Genomic DNA, 17,664 nt, shown 5'->3' with positions numbered 1-17,664 from the left:
AAGGAAAAAAATGTTAGAGAGGGATGTGATGGGAATTTGTGAATATAGGATTTGAAAATATTAGCCCGGAATTGTGGCCTGGATGACGGCGAACTGGCAGCATTCATCGTCACTCTGCCTTTGAAACTGATCGCAACTTCGGGATTTGACGCATACGCAGACGTGTGCGAAAATACTGAAGTTGTGGTCTGTCAATCACTGCTCTGGCACAGACGGTGCCGTGCGGCCCCACCCCCCAACAGAGCTGGTAATATGTCTAATCTCTCGAATCAGGGAAACTGATGAAAACTTCGGCTCTTCTGCAGTAATTACGCTGTTAAATTCCCCACTAAATGTTAGACCCAAAGGGATTCGGTGCAACTGGGGTTTTAACAGCTTAGTGACTTCTAAACAAAGGTTATGGGCCTGAAAAACTCATTTTAATTTTATGCAGTATGAAATTTATCCATTTTAATAAAAATTTAATTTTTTAAGAAACTTAAAAAAAATGTAATTTAAAAAAAAATTGTTCATCTTTATTTCAGGTTTGCCTTTTCCTCATGTGAGAGCCCCAATCTTTGTTTTGCTCAGCTAATTTTTTATAAAAAGTTAGAATTTTAAGAGTTTACTCACTTCCTTGTTCGCTGTCTGTGAGAATTCTGCATTTTGATTGGCTGCTTAGACAGCTTGTTGACGTCACAGCAGCTCATACAAGGGGATTCCTACTATATTACGTTGATTTGAATTACACGTCGGAAAAGCAAACCTCTCGCCACAGAGATCACAGGATCTTTGTGCAAAGCGTTTTTCGGGGCCGTTGGTGAACGTCGTTGCTTCACCGCTGACTGCAAATTCCAGGCCATTATGTTTTATGAATAAGTTCAATTACAATTACACTTTTCCATTCTGTTATTAATGCAGCTATGATGTTTACCTATTTTAAAAGGTTAATCACAAAAATATCCAAATAATTTTTCCACAAAATCACAAGATGAGGAAGGCCTTTTGGGCATATCGAGTTCATCCATCCAGAAAGAAGCTACAGTCCTCCCGATACAGCATCCAGCTACACACGGATTTATGAAAGGGAAACCGTGTTTGACAAATCTATTCATTTTTTGAGGTTGTAACTAGCAGGGCAAAAAAGGGGAAACCAGTGGATGTAGTTTATTTCGATTTTCAAAAGCATTTGATAAAGTGCCACAGAAGAGGTTGTTACAAAAAAATATGGCTCATGGGATTGGGATAATATATTAGCATGGATATGAGGATTGGTTAATGGACAGAAAACAGAAAGCAGGGATAAACAGGTCATTTTCGGGTTGGCAGGCTGTAACTAGTAGGTACTGCAAGACCCTTGCGACCTGTGAGAATACTACCGCAGGTCGGGGCTATAAATAGAGCTGGAGCGCGGGTCCTGGAATACCGTGGGCCGCCCTGACCTGTGTGACAACACCACCGCAGGTCAGGGCTATAAGTAGAGCTGGAGTGCCAGGCCCTGGAACACCGTGGGCTGCCCCGACCTGTGTGACAACACCACTGAACCTTTTGGCTAAGATCAAGTGTAGTATCTGTTCTTATCAGTTTAATATCCCCTATGGGGACATGATATTGAATTGATTTTTGGACAGGGAGCTGGATCAGGGGCATGCCCCATCCACTCCATGCACCGACCTGGTATTGCAATATTTCCAGGAACGGTGTAACTTCGCCTCTCGGCCTTTTGGCCTAAGATCAAACACATTGGCGCAAAGTGATCTTTGGCGTTAGAGTTGATCTGGAACGAAACTGGATTAAAAAAAAAAGTTAAAAAAACACCACCGAGTTGCACTTGAACTGGAAAACAAGGAAATGTAACGAACGGAACTGCCGTCAGCATCCAAATAATAGTGTATGGGATTGCTGACCGCAGCTAAAGATATTGAAATGCCTTTGAATGTACTGTACAGATTTTTTTATGAATAAAGTATATTTTGAAATTAAAAAAAAGACAACACCATCGCAGCTCGGGGGCTATAAATAGAGGTGGAGCGCCGGGCCTGGAACATTGTAGTGGAGGTGTGGCGAATGAGGGTACAGTGGCCTAGAAGAGCTGAGGGCCCAGGGGCAGCACGGTCCTGCCCATCCTGCTATATGTATGCATACCAGGTCCATGCAGCAGAGCAGGTCTCCAGTCGTCCTGGGTGGAAGCAAGTCATCCTCGTTCGAGGGACCACTATGATGATGATGATGATGATGATGACGACAAATTAAATGATTCCTGTGGTTTTGCCACCACTATTCTCCGGGAGTCTACTCCATGTGTTGATCATTCTTTGTGCTAACTGAATTTCTTGACATGTCCTCAACAGTAGCTTTAAGAGCCTAGATTTTATCTGGGCAGTTAGGGATAGATTCTTTTCTGTGCCATTCCTCCAAGTCATTGCAATTCTATTTTTCCTGATTATCACCAGTATCTGTCATTCAACACCACAAGCCCCAATGTTATTGGGGATATGCGGGAGCGGGGGAGTAAACCCGGAAATTCCAGAGACACGAAGGTCCTGCTGAATTTAATGGCAGGACCTCATTATCATTTTTTCTTCCATTTCCCACCGGCCAGCTGACCGGGCTAGTCGGCTGCTGGGCTGGAAAAACTGCCATCGAAGGCCGCAGCCGGGAACATAAGGGACGGGATAGATTGGGGCTTGGTGGTGGTGGGGGGGTGAGGTAGGGGGTAGTCAGAGCCCGGCAATCAGGAGGGTGGGAGGGAAAGATCAGGACTTGGTGGAGGGTGGGAAGTGTTGCCGATCGGGGCAGAAAGGAGATGCCGTGATCAGCAGAAGGGAGGCCATAGGCTTCTGTGAGGGGATGGGGAGAGCACTCGTGTGTTCCTGTCCCACAAAGAGTGCCATAAAAAGCACTAACCTGCTGGGGCCGGCAGCTGCCACCTCCATGTCACTGCCGATCCCTGGGAAACCCGGCCGGCAGCTGTTAATTTCAATCAGGCTCCCAACTCCACTGAGCAAGCTTGACTTAAATATTTGAATCAAATGTCCCGCCTCTCCAAGATGCAACGCACGTACAGCACGCTACCCATCGCCGCAAAAATGGCGGGCCGCGTGTGCAGCAGGTTGGGGACGTGTTCCCTGATTTTTAATTTTTATCCCCAACCCTCTTTCTCCTCCGCCCCCTCACCATCATGTGGGGGAGGGGGCTAATATCGATCCCATCAAGTACGCTTAGAAATGTTCCACTGGTGCCTGTTTTGGCAAGTGAAAGAGCCCAGAAGAATCATGTGCCATTTTGGTTATTGTGAACATCATAAGCAAGCAACACAGTTCAAATTTATAATTCAAACAATGCCATCATACAAAATAAAATATACTTGCAGTTCATGTTTGCAAACGGTGCTTCAAATCCTTCTGAGTAACTATTCACCCATTGATGAAATCCTTTAAAGGAACAAAAAAATAAGGGACATAGTTGTGAACAAGTTCTATCTGGCCTTTTCTCTACTGACATGTGAAAAAGATCGCTGCTCTCACAGACCTGCCCACAGTAATCCTCGCCAGTGGTAATTCTGTATCAGTAGCTTTCAAGCACACTACCAAATCATTTCACCCATCAGTGGAACTCAGCAGCAGCAAATCACTCAAAAATCTACGAGTAATCCTTGCTCAGAGCCAAATCTAGGCAAAGGGTTTAATGAGTAAGTGGGATGAAGGGTACAAGCTGTAAAAGGCATCAAATCTGCCATGCCATGGACTAAAGGTTTCAGCTACAATGTGGAGAAGCAGCTATGTGCAGGAATTTCAAATATGAATGAAATGAAATAGAAAAAGTTGGAAGTGAACTTTCCAAACTGGAAAATGTTATGGACGGTGACTCTGAATTTTGCTGCATACTTATGATATATAATTCTGGTAACTCCAACACTCGCATTATTGATATTTTCACTCGAGTAAAGAACGTTGATGTTATTGTGACACATGGCTATTTAATTCTCTCACTTGTAATAAGTGCGACAATAGATAATGAGAGATGAGATGAACACATCTACATACAAGTCATTTCACAAGAACATAAGAACATAAGAAATAGGAACAGGAGTAGGCCATACGGCCTCTTGAGCCTGCTCCGTCATTCAATAAGATCATGGCTGATCTGATCATGGACTCAGCTCCACTTCCCCGCTCACTCCCCATAACCCCTTATCCCCTTATCGTTTAAGAAACTATTTCTGTCTTAAATTTATTCAATGTCCCAGCTTCCTCAGCTCTCTGAGGCAGCGAATTCCACAGATTCACCACCCTCTGAGAGAAGAAATTTCTCCTCATCTTTTAAATGAGTGACCCCTTATTCTAAAATCATGCCCTCTAGTTCTAGTCTCTCCCATCATCCCCCATCACCTTGTCAAGCCCCCTCATAATCTTATACGTTTCGATAAGATCATCTCTCATTCTTCTGAATTCCAATGAGTAGAGGCCCAACCTACTCAACCTTTCCTCATAAGTCAACCTCCTCATCTCTGGAATCAACCTAGTGAACTTTTTTTGAACTGCCTCCAAAGCAAGTATATCCTTTCGTAAATATGGAAACCAAAACTGCACGCAGTATTCCAGGTGTGGCCTCACCAATACCCTGTATAACTGTAGCAAAACTTCCCTGCTTTTATACTCCAGCTTCTTTGCAATAAAGCCCAAGATTCCATCGGCCTTCCTGATCACTTGCTGTACCTGCATACTATCCTTTTGTGTTTCATGCACAAGTACCTCCAGGTCCTGCTGTACTGCAGCACTTTGCAATCTTTCTCCATTTAAATAATTTTGATTTTTTTTCTGCCAAAGTGCATGACCTCACACTTTCCAATATTATACTCCATCTGCCAAATTTTTGCCCACTCACTTAGCCTGTCTATGTCCTTTTGCAGATTTTGTGTGTCCTCCTCACACATTGCTTTTCCTCCCATCTTTGTATCGTCGGCAAACTTAGCTATATTACATTCAGTCCCTTCTTCCAAGTCGTTAATATAGATTGTAAATAGTTGGGGTCCCAGTACTGATCCCTGCGACACCCCATTACTTACTGGTTGCCAACCAGAGAATGAACCATTTATCTCAACTCTCTGCTTTGTTAGTTAGCCAATCCTCTATCCATGCTAATATATTACCCCGAACCCCGTGAACTTTTATCTTGTGCAGTAACCTTTTATGTGGCAGCTTGTCAAATGCCTCTGGAAGGCCAAATACAACACATCCATTGCTTCCCCTTGATCCACCCTGTTCGTTACACCCTCAAAGAATTCCAGCAAATTTGTCAAACATGACTTCCCCTTCATAAATCCATACTGACTCTGCCTGACCGAATTTTACTTTTCCAAATGTCCTGCTACTGCTTCTTTGCTAATGCACTCCAACATTTTCCCAACCACAAATGTTAGGCTAACTGGTCTATAGTTTCCTGCTTTTTTTCTGCCTCCTTTTTTAAATAGGGGCATCACATTTGCAGTTTTCCAATCTGCTGGGACCTCCCCAGTATCCAGGGAATTTTGGTAAATTACAACCAATTTCGCCTCCCTTCCCCAATTTTCTCCCTTTCCCCATCTTTCCTAAAGAATCTAGTCCATCTTGAAGCAAGGTACCATGGGCACTGGTGGATGTCGGGCACCTTGGCAGAGTGCCCATTCTTCATGTGTGACCATAGCAAGGGTTGGCAGACTATTCAACTCGGGCAGGATATCACAGCTGGGCCACATGCTCTCCTTACCCTACATCCAAACATTTTCCAGGAGAGGTAACTGGATAGCAGTAAGGAGTCAGAACCCTGACTTATTTTTCCCACTCTCATCTGTTGATGTCAGTTGTAGCATTCTTGAGATCACCCAATTCAGCACATACCAGGACCTGGGCTGAAATTGGTCTATACCGTTTAGTATCACACTACACTGAGCCTGTGGGAGAACCCCTACAATATGTGTTTTAATATTCTCACAGTGATAAAGCCTTGTTTTGATATATGCGCAATAAGAAAGAAAGTAAACTTATATTTATATAGTGCCTTTCATGACCTCTGTACGTTCCAATGTACTTCATGGCCAATTAATTATTTTGAAATGTAACCACTGTTTAAATGAAGTGAGCCTTTGGGTTTGTGGTAGTATTCCTTGTATACTGACATCTGGGAGTCCCTGGCCAAAGACCACCTTAAGTGGAGAGAGTGCATCCGGGAGGATGCTGAGCATCTCGAGTCTCATCGCCGATAGCATGCAGAAATCAAGCGCAGGCAGCAGAAAGAGCGTGCGGCAAACCAGACTCCACACCCACCCTTTCCCTCAACGACTATCTGTCCCACCTGTGATAGGGACTGTGGTTCTCGTATTGGACTGTTCAGCCAGCTAAGGACTCATTTTAAGAGTGGAAGCAAGTCTTCCTCGATTCCGAGGGACTGCCTATGATGATGATGATGGTTGTATTCCCATCTGTGAATCAGAAGGTGCAGGAGTTGAACCCTCACTCCAGACAACCCGGCGAGTGGAGACTGGAGCTGAGTTTGAATTCTGGGTTGTCATCCAGCGGGATTGTCCCCTCTTCAGCGTATGATAGCCGTATTGGACTAACTACTCCATCGTCTGTATAAAGATAGTTACAACAGTGTTCACGTCGCGGCCTGTCAGGCTGTTAATCAGCCTGCAAATCATTCCACTACTTTGCACTATTCTCCAAGGGAAGAGAGTGAAGTAACAAAAATAACAACTGTTGTAATATACGGAACCGTGGCAGCTAATTTGTACAAACAGCAACAAGATTAATAAACAGTTTTATTTAATAGTGTTGCTTGAGATATGTTAGCCAGGATAGGGAGAACTCCCCTGCTGTTCCTCAAATAATGCCATGAGATCCTTAACACCCACTTGAGAAGGCAGACGAGTTCTTGGTTTAATGTCTTTCTGAAAGATGGCACCTCCAACAATGTACTGCATTGATGTATCAGCTGAGATTATGGAGGGAATTTTAACTCCCAAAAAACAGCTGGGTTGGGATCGGGTAGGAGGTTAAAGAGTTAAAAAACTGAATCCTGACCCCCAACCCGGCTATTTCTGGTTTTAATGGAGGCGGGGCGGGGGGCGGCAGCCAACCCACTCCCAGGAGACAGATCATCTATTTAAATATTATACTGAGTCTGGCATGCCTCAGATTTAACCAGCATTTCAAATTTAACTGAGGCTGGTCGGGTTTCTCAGGCATCGGGGAACCCGACAGCTAGTGGAAGGCGAGGACTGCTGCATATAGCATCCATGCCGAACCCACCCCCGGTAATTGTAAACCCCCCATAAGGCCACCTATTCTCACCTCCAACCTCTGATTTCCCACCCCCAACCTGCCAGGCCTCCAATCCCCCCCATGAGGCCCATGATCCTCTCTCCCTCCCCCCACAATGATCCAGCACCTGATCTTCTCTCCTTCCCCCACCAATGCTCCTGGGTCCCATCTTTACTCCCTACCATCCCCTAATGCTTCAGAGTTCAGCCCCCAATTTTCCCTCGCTCCCCCGGTGCTCGGGAGTCCGATCTTCTCGACCCCCAACCGATCCCTTCCTCCTTTCTACAGCCTAGTGCCTCAGCCTCTCCTCTCCATCTGGCTGGCTGCCGGTGTGAAACAGAGGTTTGAAAAGCAAATCCGGCCCTGCCCAACCGCCTTCTAGCTCCCCGACTCTCAACCCGCCTCCCGATTAATATTCAAGCCTATGTGTTCAAGTTTCTGGACTGGGGCATTATGGGAAAATGTCCCTGCATGTATAACATTGAATCCAGACAAGTTTGTCTGTCTCTGTTTTTAATATTTATGTCTGCTGTCCTTTTGCCACTCTAAAGCAGAATGAACACATTGCTGCATGGGGAATGTCTAATAGGGAATTAGAAAACCTTTTTATTCAGATTCTATCAAGTCTGGGAGCTAAACATTCATACTGATGAGCAATGGTCCCTTTAAATTCTGTGGTCAGACAGCTCTCATGCAGCGGCTCACTGGCTTTTAAATATCAAAAACCACTCATGCGCGATATTTTGAATGGGCCGCGCAGTCCCTTAAAGAGACCGAATACCCAAAAAAAGGTTAAAGGGAACATTGCTGATGAGTGAAAGAAATAGCTAACAATGAAACAAAGTTGCAGATGTATTACTTCACCCACAAAATATCCAGTGGTAATTTATGACCTTTTATTGGGTATTTAGATACTGTCTTCCTGATGAAATTTAGCATCTATAATTTCACTGTTATTCTACAGGCTCCAGTTTGAGATTTTGACACCTGATTTAGAGTAATGCAAAGTCAGCAGTGTTGTTTTCCATTTCCTGTTCCTCATCACTCCCTGGTCAGGCGTGTACAAAAACATAGAGTATCCCAAATGACAGTAACATTATATTATAATAGCTAACAGCTGGACAGAACAGCATACGGTTGGCAGAGGTACTCTCAATAAGATCAGGCACACCACGCCAAGCAATAGTGGAAATGGGACCCAGCCGAGGGTCCAGGCTTGGATTGTGGCCTGGACTCCAAAGAAATATGTTTTTTTACAATCACTTCAAAGCACACCCCTTCTTTCCGGTGGAGGGATTGGGGGAAACCTGGCACCTTTAACCAACTACTTGTAGCAGACATTCCAGCATCCTGGGGTTGACAGATGCTGTAGAAGCAACCCTAGTGGTTTTGGCACTCACCATTGACAGGCAACACAAGGAAACTCCCCTAACCTCACGAACCTTGGCAGGGTCAGAGGTGGCGGTCCTAGGCACATCTCGACACTTAACGCCAGGGTGTGTCTCCTCCCCCACTAAGTTTTAAAAGCTTGAGGTGTGGCAGGTTACAAAGCCATCCTGAATACTGCTTGCTTGCAGAGTTCAGGATGTTTTTTGACAGCTCTCTTTTAGCTAAGGATACAGACAAAGAGCTTGTAGTCTAAGAGACAATCCTTCTCCCTCTAGCATCTGGTCTCGGTCCGGGAGAGAATTTCTTCTGCACCATTCCTGGAACATATTTGGAAGTTGCACATTTCGATGGATTTTTTTGTCCATTAAAGTAGAAAATATCCCCTTGTATAGCAACCTTTCTCACCTGTTTTGACGGCCAGGCCTAATTACAATGTAATTGTACCAGTGCTCGCGGGCCAGTAGTAGCCCGGAAGATTTTTGTGGGGCCAGGAGGAGGGGCCTACAGCAGGACCCTTTAAGGATCACTGATTATTGTACATGGCGCACATTCCACCCAAAATTTTGTTGGAGTTCTATCTATGCCATAGGATTCCAATTAGCATGTTGAAAATAACCTCATAGCTGAAACAGGCGGATGCCCATGTGAAGGTCCCAACAGAAATGGCGGCGGCCATATCCATAGTGGAAATGGGCCAGTAAGTGATGCACTGCCATTTCTGCCCTGTTACCACCCTGCTCCCGCCAGGCAGAGGCTGTGAAAATTGTCCCCACAGTCTCCTATTCTACCTTGTGGAACTATTTACCTCTCTGTTTTCCCTTTCTCCCTTAAGTTGCACTGCTTCATTCCAGCCGAGTATCAGCTAATCACTTCTCCTGCTCTTTTCAACTTTCTGGAGATCTACATGTGTGCTTGGCCCTTCCTCTAGGTTTCACCACAAAAATGAGTCCGATCCATCGGCACTTTCAGATCCAGCGCTTGCTTTACTTATGGATTAGCAGCTGTGATCTGACCTTTGCAAGATTGCAACATGCTATCATTAAATGAACTAACATGCAAAGTCCAGATGTCTTTAATTAAGAACAGTATTGTATTTCAAACAACAGAAAAATGCTGGAAATATGTTTATGGTTGACTCCTTAGTGAGCAATAAACATACAATTCAGTTATTTCCATCACATTAGAACCATTACACACAACCTTTTCCTGCCAGTTCTAGTGAACAGTATCCACATGAAGACAATTCGAATCGCCTCAGCAACATCATCAGAAGACATGACATCAAGTTTCATATGTATGCTAATGACACCAGCCGACCCCTCCACTGCTTGTCCGGCATCCAGTTCTAGATGATCTGCAATTTCTTCCAATTAAATATTAAGAAGCTCAAATATTGAGCCTTCAGCTCCAGCCACAAACTCCATTCCCTTACCACCGATTCCATCCCCCTCCCTGGCCACTGTCTCAGCCGGACCAGACTCTTATTTAACACTGAGCTTCTGACCCAATATCCTCTCCATCACAAAGCTCGCTGATTTACACCTCCATAACATCGTTTGCCTCCGCCCCTGCTTCAGCTTATCTGCAGCTGAAACCCTCATCCATGCATTTGTTACCTCCAGACTCAGATATTCCAAAGCTCTTCTGGCCGGCCTCCTATCTTCCACTCTCCATACATTTGAGCTCAATCAAAACTCTGCTGCCTGTATCTACATTGGCTCCCAGTCCACCAATGCCACGATTTTAAAACATGTAAAATCTCTCCATGGCCTCACCCATCCCTATCTCTGTAACCTCCTCCAGCCTTACAACCCGTTGGGAACTCTGCACTCCTCCAATTCTGGCTTGTTGTGTATTCTGTTGTCCAGATCCTAACCTGTAGAGCTGCTGGCTAGCCAGATATATCTCAAAAATGAGCAAGGCCAGTTTCCATGGTAAAATGCTTCCATGTGTGTGCAGCTGGTACTCTGAGTTGATTGGACAATCAGCTCTCGTATTCTTCAGTCCAGCCACCTCTTTTGGTCGAAACACATCTAATTGCCTCTTTAACCAATTTAGGCTGTTTGTTTTAAATGCGTTCCCTGGTTATGACCTGGCCAGACTAAGTAGCAGTAGTAGATTTCCTGAAGGACATTAAAGGAGAGACGAGTTTTTACAACAATCCAGAAGCTTTTCGTAACTTTCTCTGGTGAGGTTTGAACTTATAACCTCTAGTTTACTAGTCCAGTACCATAATTACTAGGCTACCATACCCTCAAGTACAGTACAGCTACCACATTCAACTCAAACTAATTGTTTTCCACAGGTGGCACGTCCATGGTTCCAACAGCACAGGAACTATTGTACAGCATAGATTAATCCTTTATGACTATCCCCACCTTTATAACTTTCAATCCTCTTTTTAACCGTAAATTTATCCAGCTTTATTTTAAAAGGAGTTAAATACCATCACATTAGTTGCTTTTGCTGAGAATCTATTTAACATATCTAGAGGGTTAAATTGGATAACCCCCGAAAACAGGCGCCTGTTGATTGCAATACAGGTAGGACACCAACCTCGTGCGGCCTGCTCATTTACATGATTGCTGCATGCAGCCAGCGTTCCCCTTGCATGGCTGCATGCATCGGCAGAGGGTTCAATATTCTGAGTGCCGAGCACTACTTAAAGCTAGCCTGCACCTTTTAAAGGGGTGGTGCATTGTGCTTGCTGGTGGAGTTGAATATTCTGAATATTGTGCTGTGGACGAATCAACAATGACTGACGATGCGAGAGAGCATGCACCAAGGTTTTCCGACGTTGGACTGCAGTGAAAGAGGTGGGAAGAAGTATCCTCAAGAGGGCTGGAAGCAAGCTCAGAAGGCAGAGGCAAGAGATTGCGGTGGAGGTCAATGCTAGGAGTATAGCCCCAAGGACCTGGATGCAGTGCAGGAAGAAGTTTAATAATCTCACATGAGTTGTCAAGGTCAATGAGAGCATCTTCAAATACCATATACAACCAACTGCACCACAAGCCTCACCCACTGCTCAATTCACTACACCCCCATCACTCACTTACCAACAACCTTCTTGCAGGAAAAGGTGGCCCACAATTAGAGGCAGCAGGAATTAACGGAGGGTGGGGGGTGGGTTCCACAGGGAGAGGCACATCTCCCTCATTCTTCATAAGAAACATAAGAAATAGGATCAGGAGTAGGCCATTTGGCTCCTCGGGCCTGCTCTGCCATTCAATAAGATCATGGCTGATCTGATCTTGGGCTCAGCTCCACTTCCCTGCCCGCTTTCCATAACCCTTTACTCCCTTATCGCTCAAAAATCTGTCTATCTCTACCTTAAATATATTAAATGACCCAACCTCCACAGCTCTCTGGGACAGAGAATTCCATTGATTTACAACCCCCTGAGAGAAGAAATTCCTCCTCATCTCAGTTTTAAATGGGCGGCCCCTTATTCTGTGACTATGTCCCCTCGTCTTATGTTTCTTATGTTTAGGTACCAGCTCACTGGAGGGCACACAGAAGTGCCTCCTCCGTCTGCCAGCAGCTTGTCCTGCTCCGCGTGGCCTCTGCTTATTCTCCCAGTCATGCTCAATGCCAAGAGGAAGCCACCCATGTCTGAAAGCAATTGGTTTGTGTGCAAGCCTTTAAGTCACCAAAAAAGTACTTCAGCACCAGCCAGACCACTCCCTATAGACTACTGAAATTTTTAACCAGAATGGACTAGCACTCAAAATGTGTAGAATTGCAGCAACAGCCAGAAGAAATAATCCAGCAACTAACTTGTAAGTAGTTGATGATCCCTGTAAGTAGTGCTGGTGTGGGGGTCCTTTATGCCATTGAGCGCATGTTCGACTCTGTGATGTTAAGAGAGGGCACAGGCTGGAGCGTGTAGTTCCAAAATGGCAGCGCTGGTATCAAATCAGAGTTACATGTTGATTGACATCATGATCTACCCGCTCTGCATGTTGCCGGTGGTTGTTAGGTTTGTGCGCAAACCCCTTTACAAATATGGCGTCCAGCGCACTTCCCTTGGAAGTATGTGTCCTTGTCGTGAACTTCATTTTCGGAGTTTAAGAGGCCTCGTTGCACCACCCACTTCCCCACTCCCACCCGCCCCCCGCCCTTATTTTATGGGACAAAAGATATTTATTATAATCTTTCATCATGGTTAAAACTTTTCAATTTTTTTTGATGGCAACTAATGAATATGCTTTTCTGTCTTTCATGTTTGATTGCAATATATTATGTCATATTTAAGATTTCAATCTTGAAATCTTTGCTATTTACTGACTAATAATACAGCCCTAAGAGTTGTGTTTATTGGGCCCAAGTTTCCGCCCTCTGGAAAAACGGTGCATCTCCATAAGGTGCGCCGACTTTCTGGAAGAAAAAGGGCGCCGAAAACTTACCTTGTGATTCTCCGGTCTCCTCAGGATGTCTTCGAGCTCGGCGTGGCCCCCCCTCCCCTCCCCTCCCTCCCCGTCATCGGCGGGGCCCACCCACCCGGCATCTCGCTGGGTGCGGACCCCACCCGAAGTGTCGTTAGTGGCGGTGGCCAGGCCTGGCCCGTTCAGCCTCTCCCCCCTCCCTCTTCTCCCCTCCTTCTCTTCCCCGCCCCCCTCTTCTTCCCCCCTCCCTCCCTCCATGTCGTCGGCGGGGCCCGCCCGCCCGCCCGGCATCTCGCTGGGGGCGGGCCCTGCCCGAAGTGTCGGCGGTGGTGGTGGCCCGACCCGGCCCGGCCCGTTCAGCCTCTCCCCCATCCTCTCTCCCCCGCTTCTCTTCCCTCCCTCCCTCCTCCCTCCCTCTCCTCTCCCCTCCTCATTCTCCTCTCCCCCCTCCTCCCCCCCTCACCTCCCCCCCTCCCTACCCCACTCTACTCTCCCCTCCCCCCCTCAACCCTCCCCTCTCCCCCCTCAACCCTTCCCTTTCCTCCCTCACTGCACCCCTCGCTGTCAGAAACACAGAAACACTGACAGAGAGAGAGAGAGAGAGAGAGAGAGACACTGGGGCAGGAGGGGTGGGGGGGGGGGTGGCGGGGGCCCGTCCCAGCATGCTGTTGGAGGGCTCCCGGTGCTGCAGTCGGTGAGTAGAAATATTTATTTATTTATTGATTGATTTTTTTTAATTTAATTTTTTTATTATTTTTGATTGATTTATTGCTTGATTTATTGATTTATTTATAATTTATTATTGATGATGGCTCTTTATTTGTAAAAGTGAATTGTTTAATGTTTGTAAACCCCCCTCTCCCACCCATCTCTTGTTCCCTACGCTTGATTTCTAAGTGTAGGCAAGGTTTTTCTGAGCGTACAAAAATCTACACTTGATTCTAAGTTAGTTTGGAATAAGTTTTCGCTGCCTAAACTTGCAAAACAGGCGTAAGTGGCTGGACATGCCCCCTTTTGAAAAAAAAAATCTGTTCTAAAATGGAACTATTCTAATTCACTAGAACTGGAGCAAACTAAATGCCGAGAATTGCAATTTCTAAGATGCTCCATTCTAAACTAGTTGCTCAAAAAAAATAGGAGCAACTCAGGCCGAAACTTGAGCCCATTAAATGGCAATATTTTTCTAAGTTGCTCCCACCTCCAAATGTCTGGGTAGCAATGCCACATTGTACAGTCAAGCGGCTTTAAAGAAAACATCCCTATTAACTTCAGTGAGCAACTATGTACATCAATTTATTCATAGCCAATGCAGAATTTGCAGTGAAACGAACCTAAATAGATAGGTTGAAGTTACAAATCTGAGTGCAGTTAATATTTTGCTAAGTCATGTAAGACCTCCTTGGGAAGAAGGCCCAGTATAACTAATGTTAGTGCAAAGTAAAGTTTAAAAAGTTTCCAAGGGGTCTGCTGAACCATCTGTACATTTGTCATGAGAGTGGCGCAAACAGACAATATAAATAATCACATGGCTCATAGATATACTGTATAAGTGTACCATTTGGTAATATTATACACACTATTTACACAGTTAAACTCTATGGGCCCAAGTTTCGGCCTCAGTTGCTCCTGATTTTTTGGAGCAACTGGTGTAGAACGGAGTATCTTAGAAATTCAAATTCTCAGCATTTAGTTTGCTCCAGTTCTAGTCAGTTAGAACAGTTTCACTTTGGAACAGAATTTTTTTTTCAAAAGGGGGCGTGTCCGGCCACTTACACCTGTTTTCAAAGTTTTGGCAGTGAAAACTTACTCCAAACTAACTTAGAATGGAGCAAGTGAAGATTTTTGTACGAAAAAACCTTGTCTACACTTTAGAAAATCAGGCGTAGGTTACAAATCAGGTGTAGGGAATGGGGGGGGGGGCGGGGGTTTAAAGGGAAGTTTACAAACATTAAACACTTCAATTTTACAAATAAAGAGCCATCATAAATAATAAATGATAAAAACATTAATAAATCAATCAAAAAAAATTAATAAGAAATAATTTTTTTTTTAATCAATAAATAAAACATTTTCTACTTACCAACTGCAGCACCGGGAGCCCTCCAACAGCGTGCTGGGATGGCCCCCCGCCCCAGTGTGTCTCTGTCAGTGTCTCTATCTCTCTGTCTGTCTGTGTGTGTGTGTCTCTCACTCTCTGTCTGTCAGTGTCTGAGTTTCTGACAGCGAGGGGAGGGGGAGGAGAAGGGTAGAGGGAGAGAGAGGGGGGTGCAAAGCGAGGGGAGGGGGAGGAGAGGGGTAGAGGGAGAGGGGGGGGCAGGGGGAGGGGAGGGAGGGAGGGAGGCAGAGGAATGGGGAGAAGGGGGGGAGGAGAAGGGGGGGAGAGGAGAAGGGGAAAGGGGGGGGAGAGGAGGAAAGGAAAGGAGAAGGTGGGGGGAAAGGAGAAGGGGGGAAAGGAGAAGGGGGGGAAAGAAAAGGGGGGGAAAGAAAAGGGGGAGGGAGGCTGAACGGGCCTGGCCCGGCTGGGCCCAAGACTTCGGGCAGGGCCCGTCCCCAGCACCAGATTTACAGGTAGGTGGCGTTGGGTCGGGTCGGGTCCGGGGTCGGGAGCGCGGGGTGGGTCGGGGGGGTGGTGGGAGGGAGGTCGGTTCGGTTCGGGTCGGGGGGAGGGGGGGAGGGATGGAGGGAGAGGGAGGTCAGGTCGGGTGGGGCGGGGGGGGGGAGCATGGGTCTGCCCAGTCCGGGGGGTCGGGTCGGGTCGGGTCGGGTCCGGGGGCGGGGGAAGCGGGAGTCGGGTCGGTGTTGGGTCCGGTCCAGGGGCGGGGGGGGGGAAGCGGGAGTCGAGTCGGGTCGGGAGGAAGCAGGAGCTGGGCATGGGAGGCAGCCTTATGCACACAGCCCTAGTGAGGCCATTCAGCCAGGGTTAGGGGCTGTGTGCTTCGGGCCCCTCCCACACAGTTTTGGGCGCCTGGAGCTACTGCACATGCACGCCCACTGTAGCGCGCATGTGCAGAGGTCCCAGCACTGTTTTCAGCGCAGGGACCTGGCTCCGCCCCCTACAGCTCGTGCTGCGCCGTGCCCAGCTCCAGAGGACCAGCAGGGAGCCGGAGAATCTAAGTTTTTTTTAGGCGCACTTTGTGGCGCGAAAAACTGGCGTCCAGGTCAGGGCTGCGCCGTTCTAGGTGCGGCCCGAAACTTGGGCCTAATATTCTTCCTGGTGCATTATTTATGAAATTTTCAATGTCACCATTGCATTGTTTTACATAAGAACACAAGAAATAGGAGCAGGAGTAGGCCACCTTGCCCCTCGAGCCTGCTCCGACATTTAATAAGTTCATGGCTGATCTGATCATGGACTCAGCTCCACTTCCCTGCCCGCTCCCCAAACCCCTTTATTCCCTTATCGTTCAAAAATCTGTCTATCTCCGCCTTAAATATATTCATTGACCCAGCCTCCAAAGCTCTCTGGGGCAGAGAATTCCATAGATTTACCACCCTCTGAGAGAAGAAATTCCTCCTCATCTCTGTTTTACATGGGCGGCCCCTTATTCTGAGACTATGGGCCAGACTTTCGGCTTCATTGTCGGCGATTTTCTCGGCGTTACAGTTGGTTTCACCCGGCGAGAGTTTCCATGAAAGTTTTTGAATGTTGTCGCCCACATCTGAAGTCGCCCGCCGGGACCAAACCACCCACGAGCAATGCCAAGAACAACCACCAGGGTATAAGTTTGGCCTCAACCGCCGATGTCCAGATCGCCGAGAGAACCGCCCTGTAAAAGTTGCTTTTATAGGTCGGTAAGGGGGGACCCTGCAAAGAAAGGTAAGTTAAAGGTTCTTTAATTATTTTTTTTTAATTTTAACATGGTGATTAGGGTTAAAACTGTCTTGGGAATGGTTAGTACATGTTCACATATTTTTTTAATGAAAATTTTTTTTTAAGTTTCCCTCCTCCCTCGGCCCAACTGCAGCCTCGGTTTAAATTTTACTACTTACCGTCCATTCTGGTAACGACCGCCCATTTGGCTAACTTTGCACTTATCCGCCAAGAAAACTGCAGACAATGAGTGTGCAATGCCAAGTTTCTCACCAGGTGATTAGTTTTACTTCCTTTTACCTTTAAAATGGAAATTCTCACCAGCTTTTTTCGCCGAACGTTAGCGGTGCTTCTCAGCGGGCAATCGGGCGTTGAGGGCCTTTAGGGAAAGTATGGCCCTGGGTCCCCTAGTTTTAGTTTCCCCTGTGAGTGGAAATATCCTCTCTCCTTCCACCTTGTCGAGCCTCCTCGTTATAAGAACATAAGAAATAGGAGCAGGGTTAGGCCATTTGGCCCCTCGAGCCTGCTCCGCCATTCAATAAGATCCTGGCTGATCTGATCATGGACTCAGTTCCACTTGCCTGCCCACTCCCCATAACCCTTTACTCCCTTATCGCTCAAAAATATGTCCATCTCCGCCTTAAATATATTCAAAGACCCAGCCTTCACAGTTCTCTGGGGCAGAGAATTCCATAGATTTACAATCCTCTGAGAGAAGAAATTCCTCCTCATCTCAGTTTTAAATGAGCGGCCCCTTATTCTGAGGCTATGTCCCCTAGTTTTAGTTTCCCCTATGAGT

The 17,664-nt window shown here is 46.4% G+C and overlaps 1 pseudogene; it reads left to right on the top strand.

Moving 5' to 3' along the window:
* The first annotated feature begins 1,512 nt into the window (after positions 1–1,512).
* On the top strand, positions 1,513–1,690 carry LOC139269879 (U2 spliceosomal RNA; annotated as a pseudogene).
* Positions 1,691–17,664: the final 15,974 nt, after the last annotated feature.

This window comes from Pristiophorus japonicus, chromosome 8 (assembly GCF_044704955.1).
Source record: "Pristiophorus japonicus isolate sPriJap1 chromosome 8, sPriJap1.hap1, whole genome shotgun sequence".
In the NCBI taxonomy this organism is placed as follows: domain Eukaryota; kingdom Metazoa; phylum Chordata; class Chondrichthyes; family Pristiophoridae; genus Pristiophorus; species Pristiophorus japonicus.
This window is presented reverse-complemented; position numbering and strand designations above follow the sequence as displayed.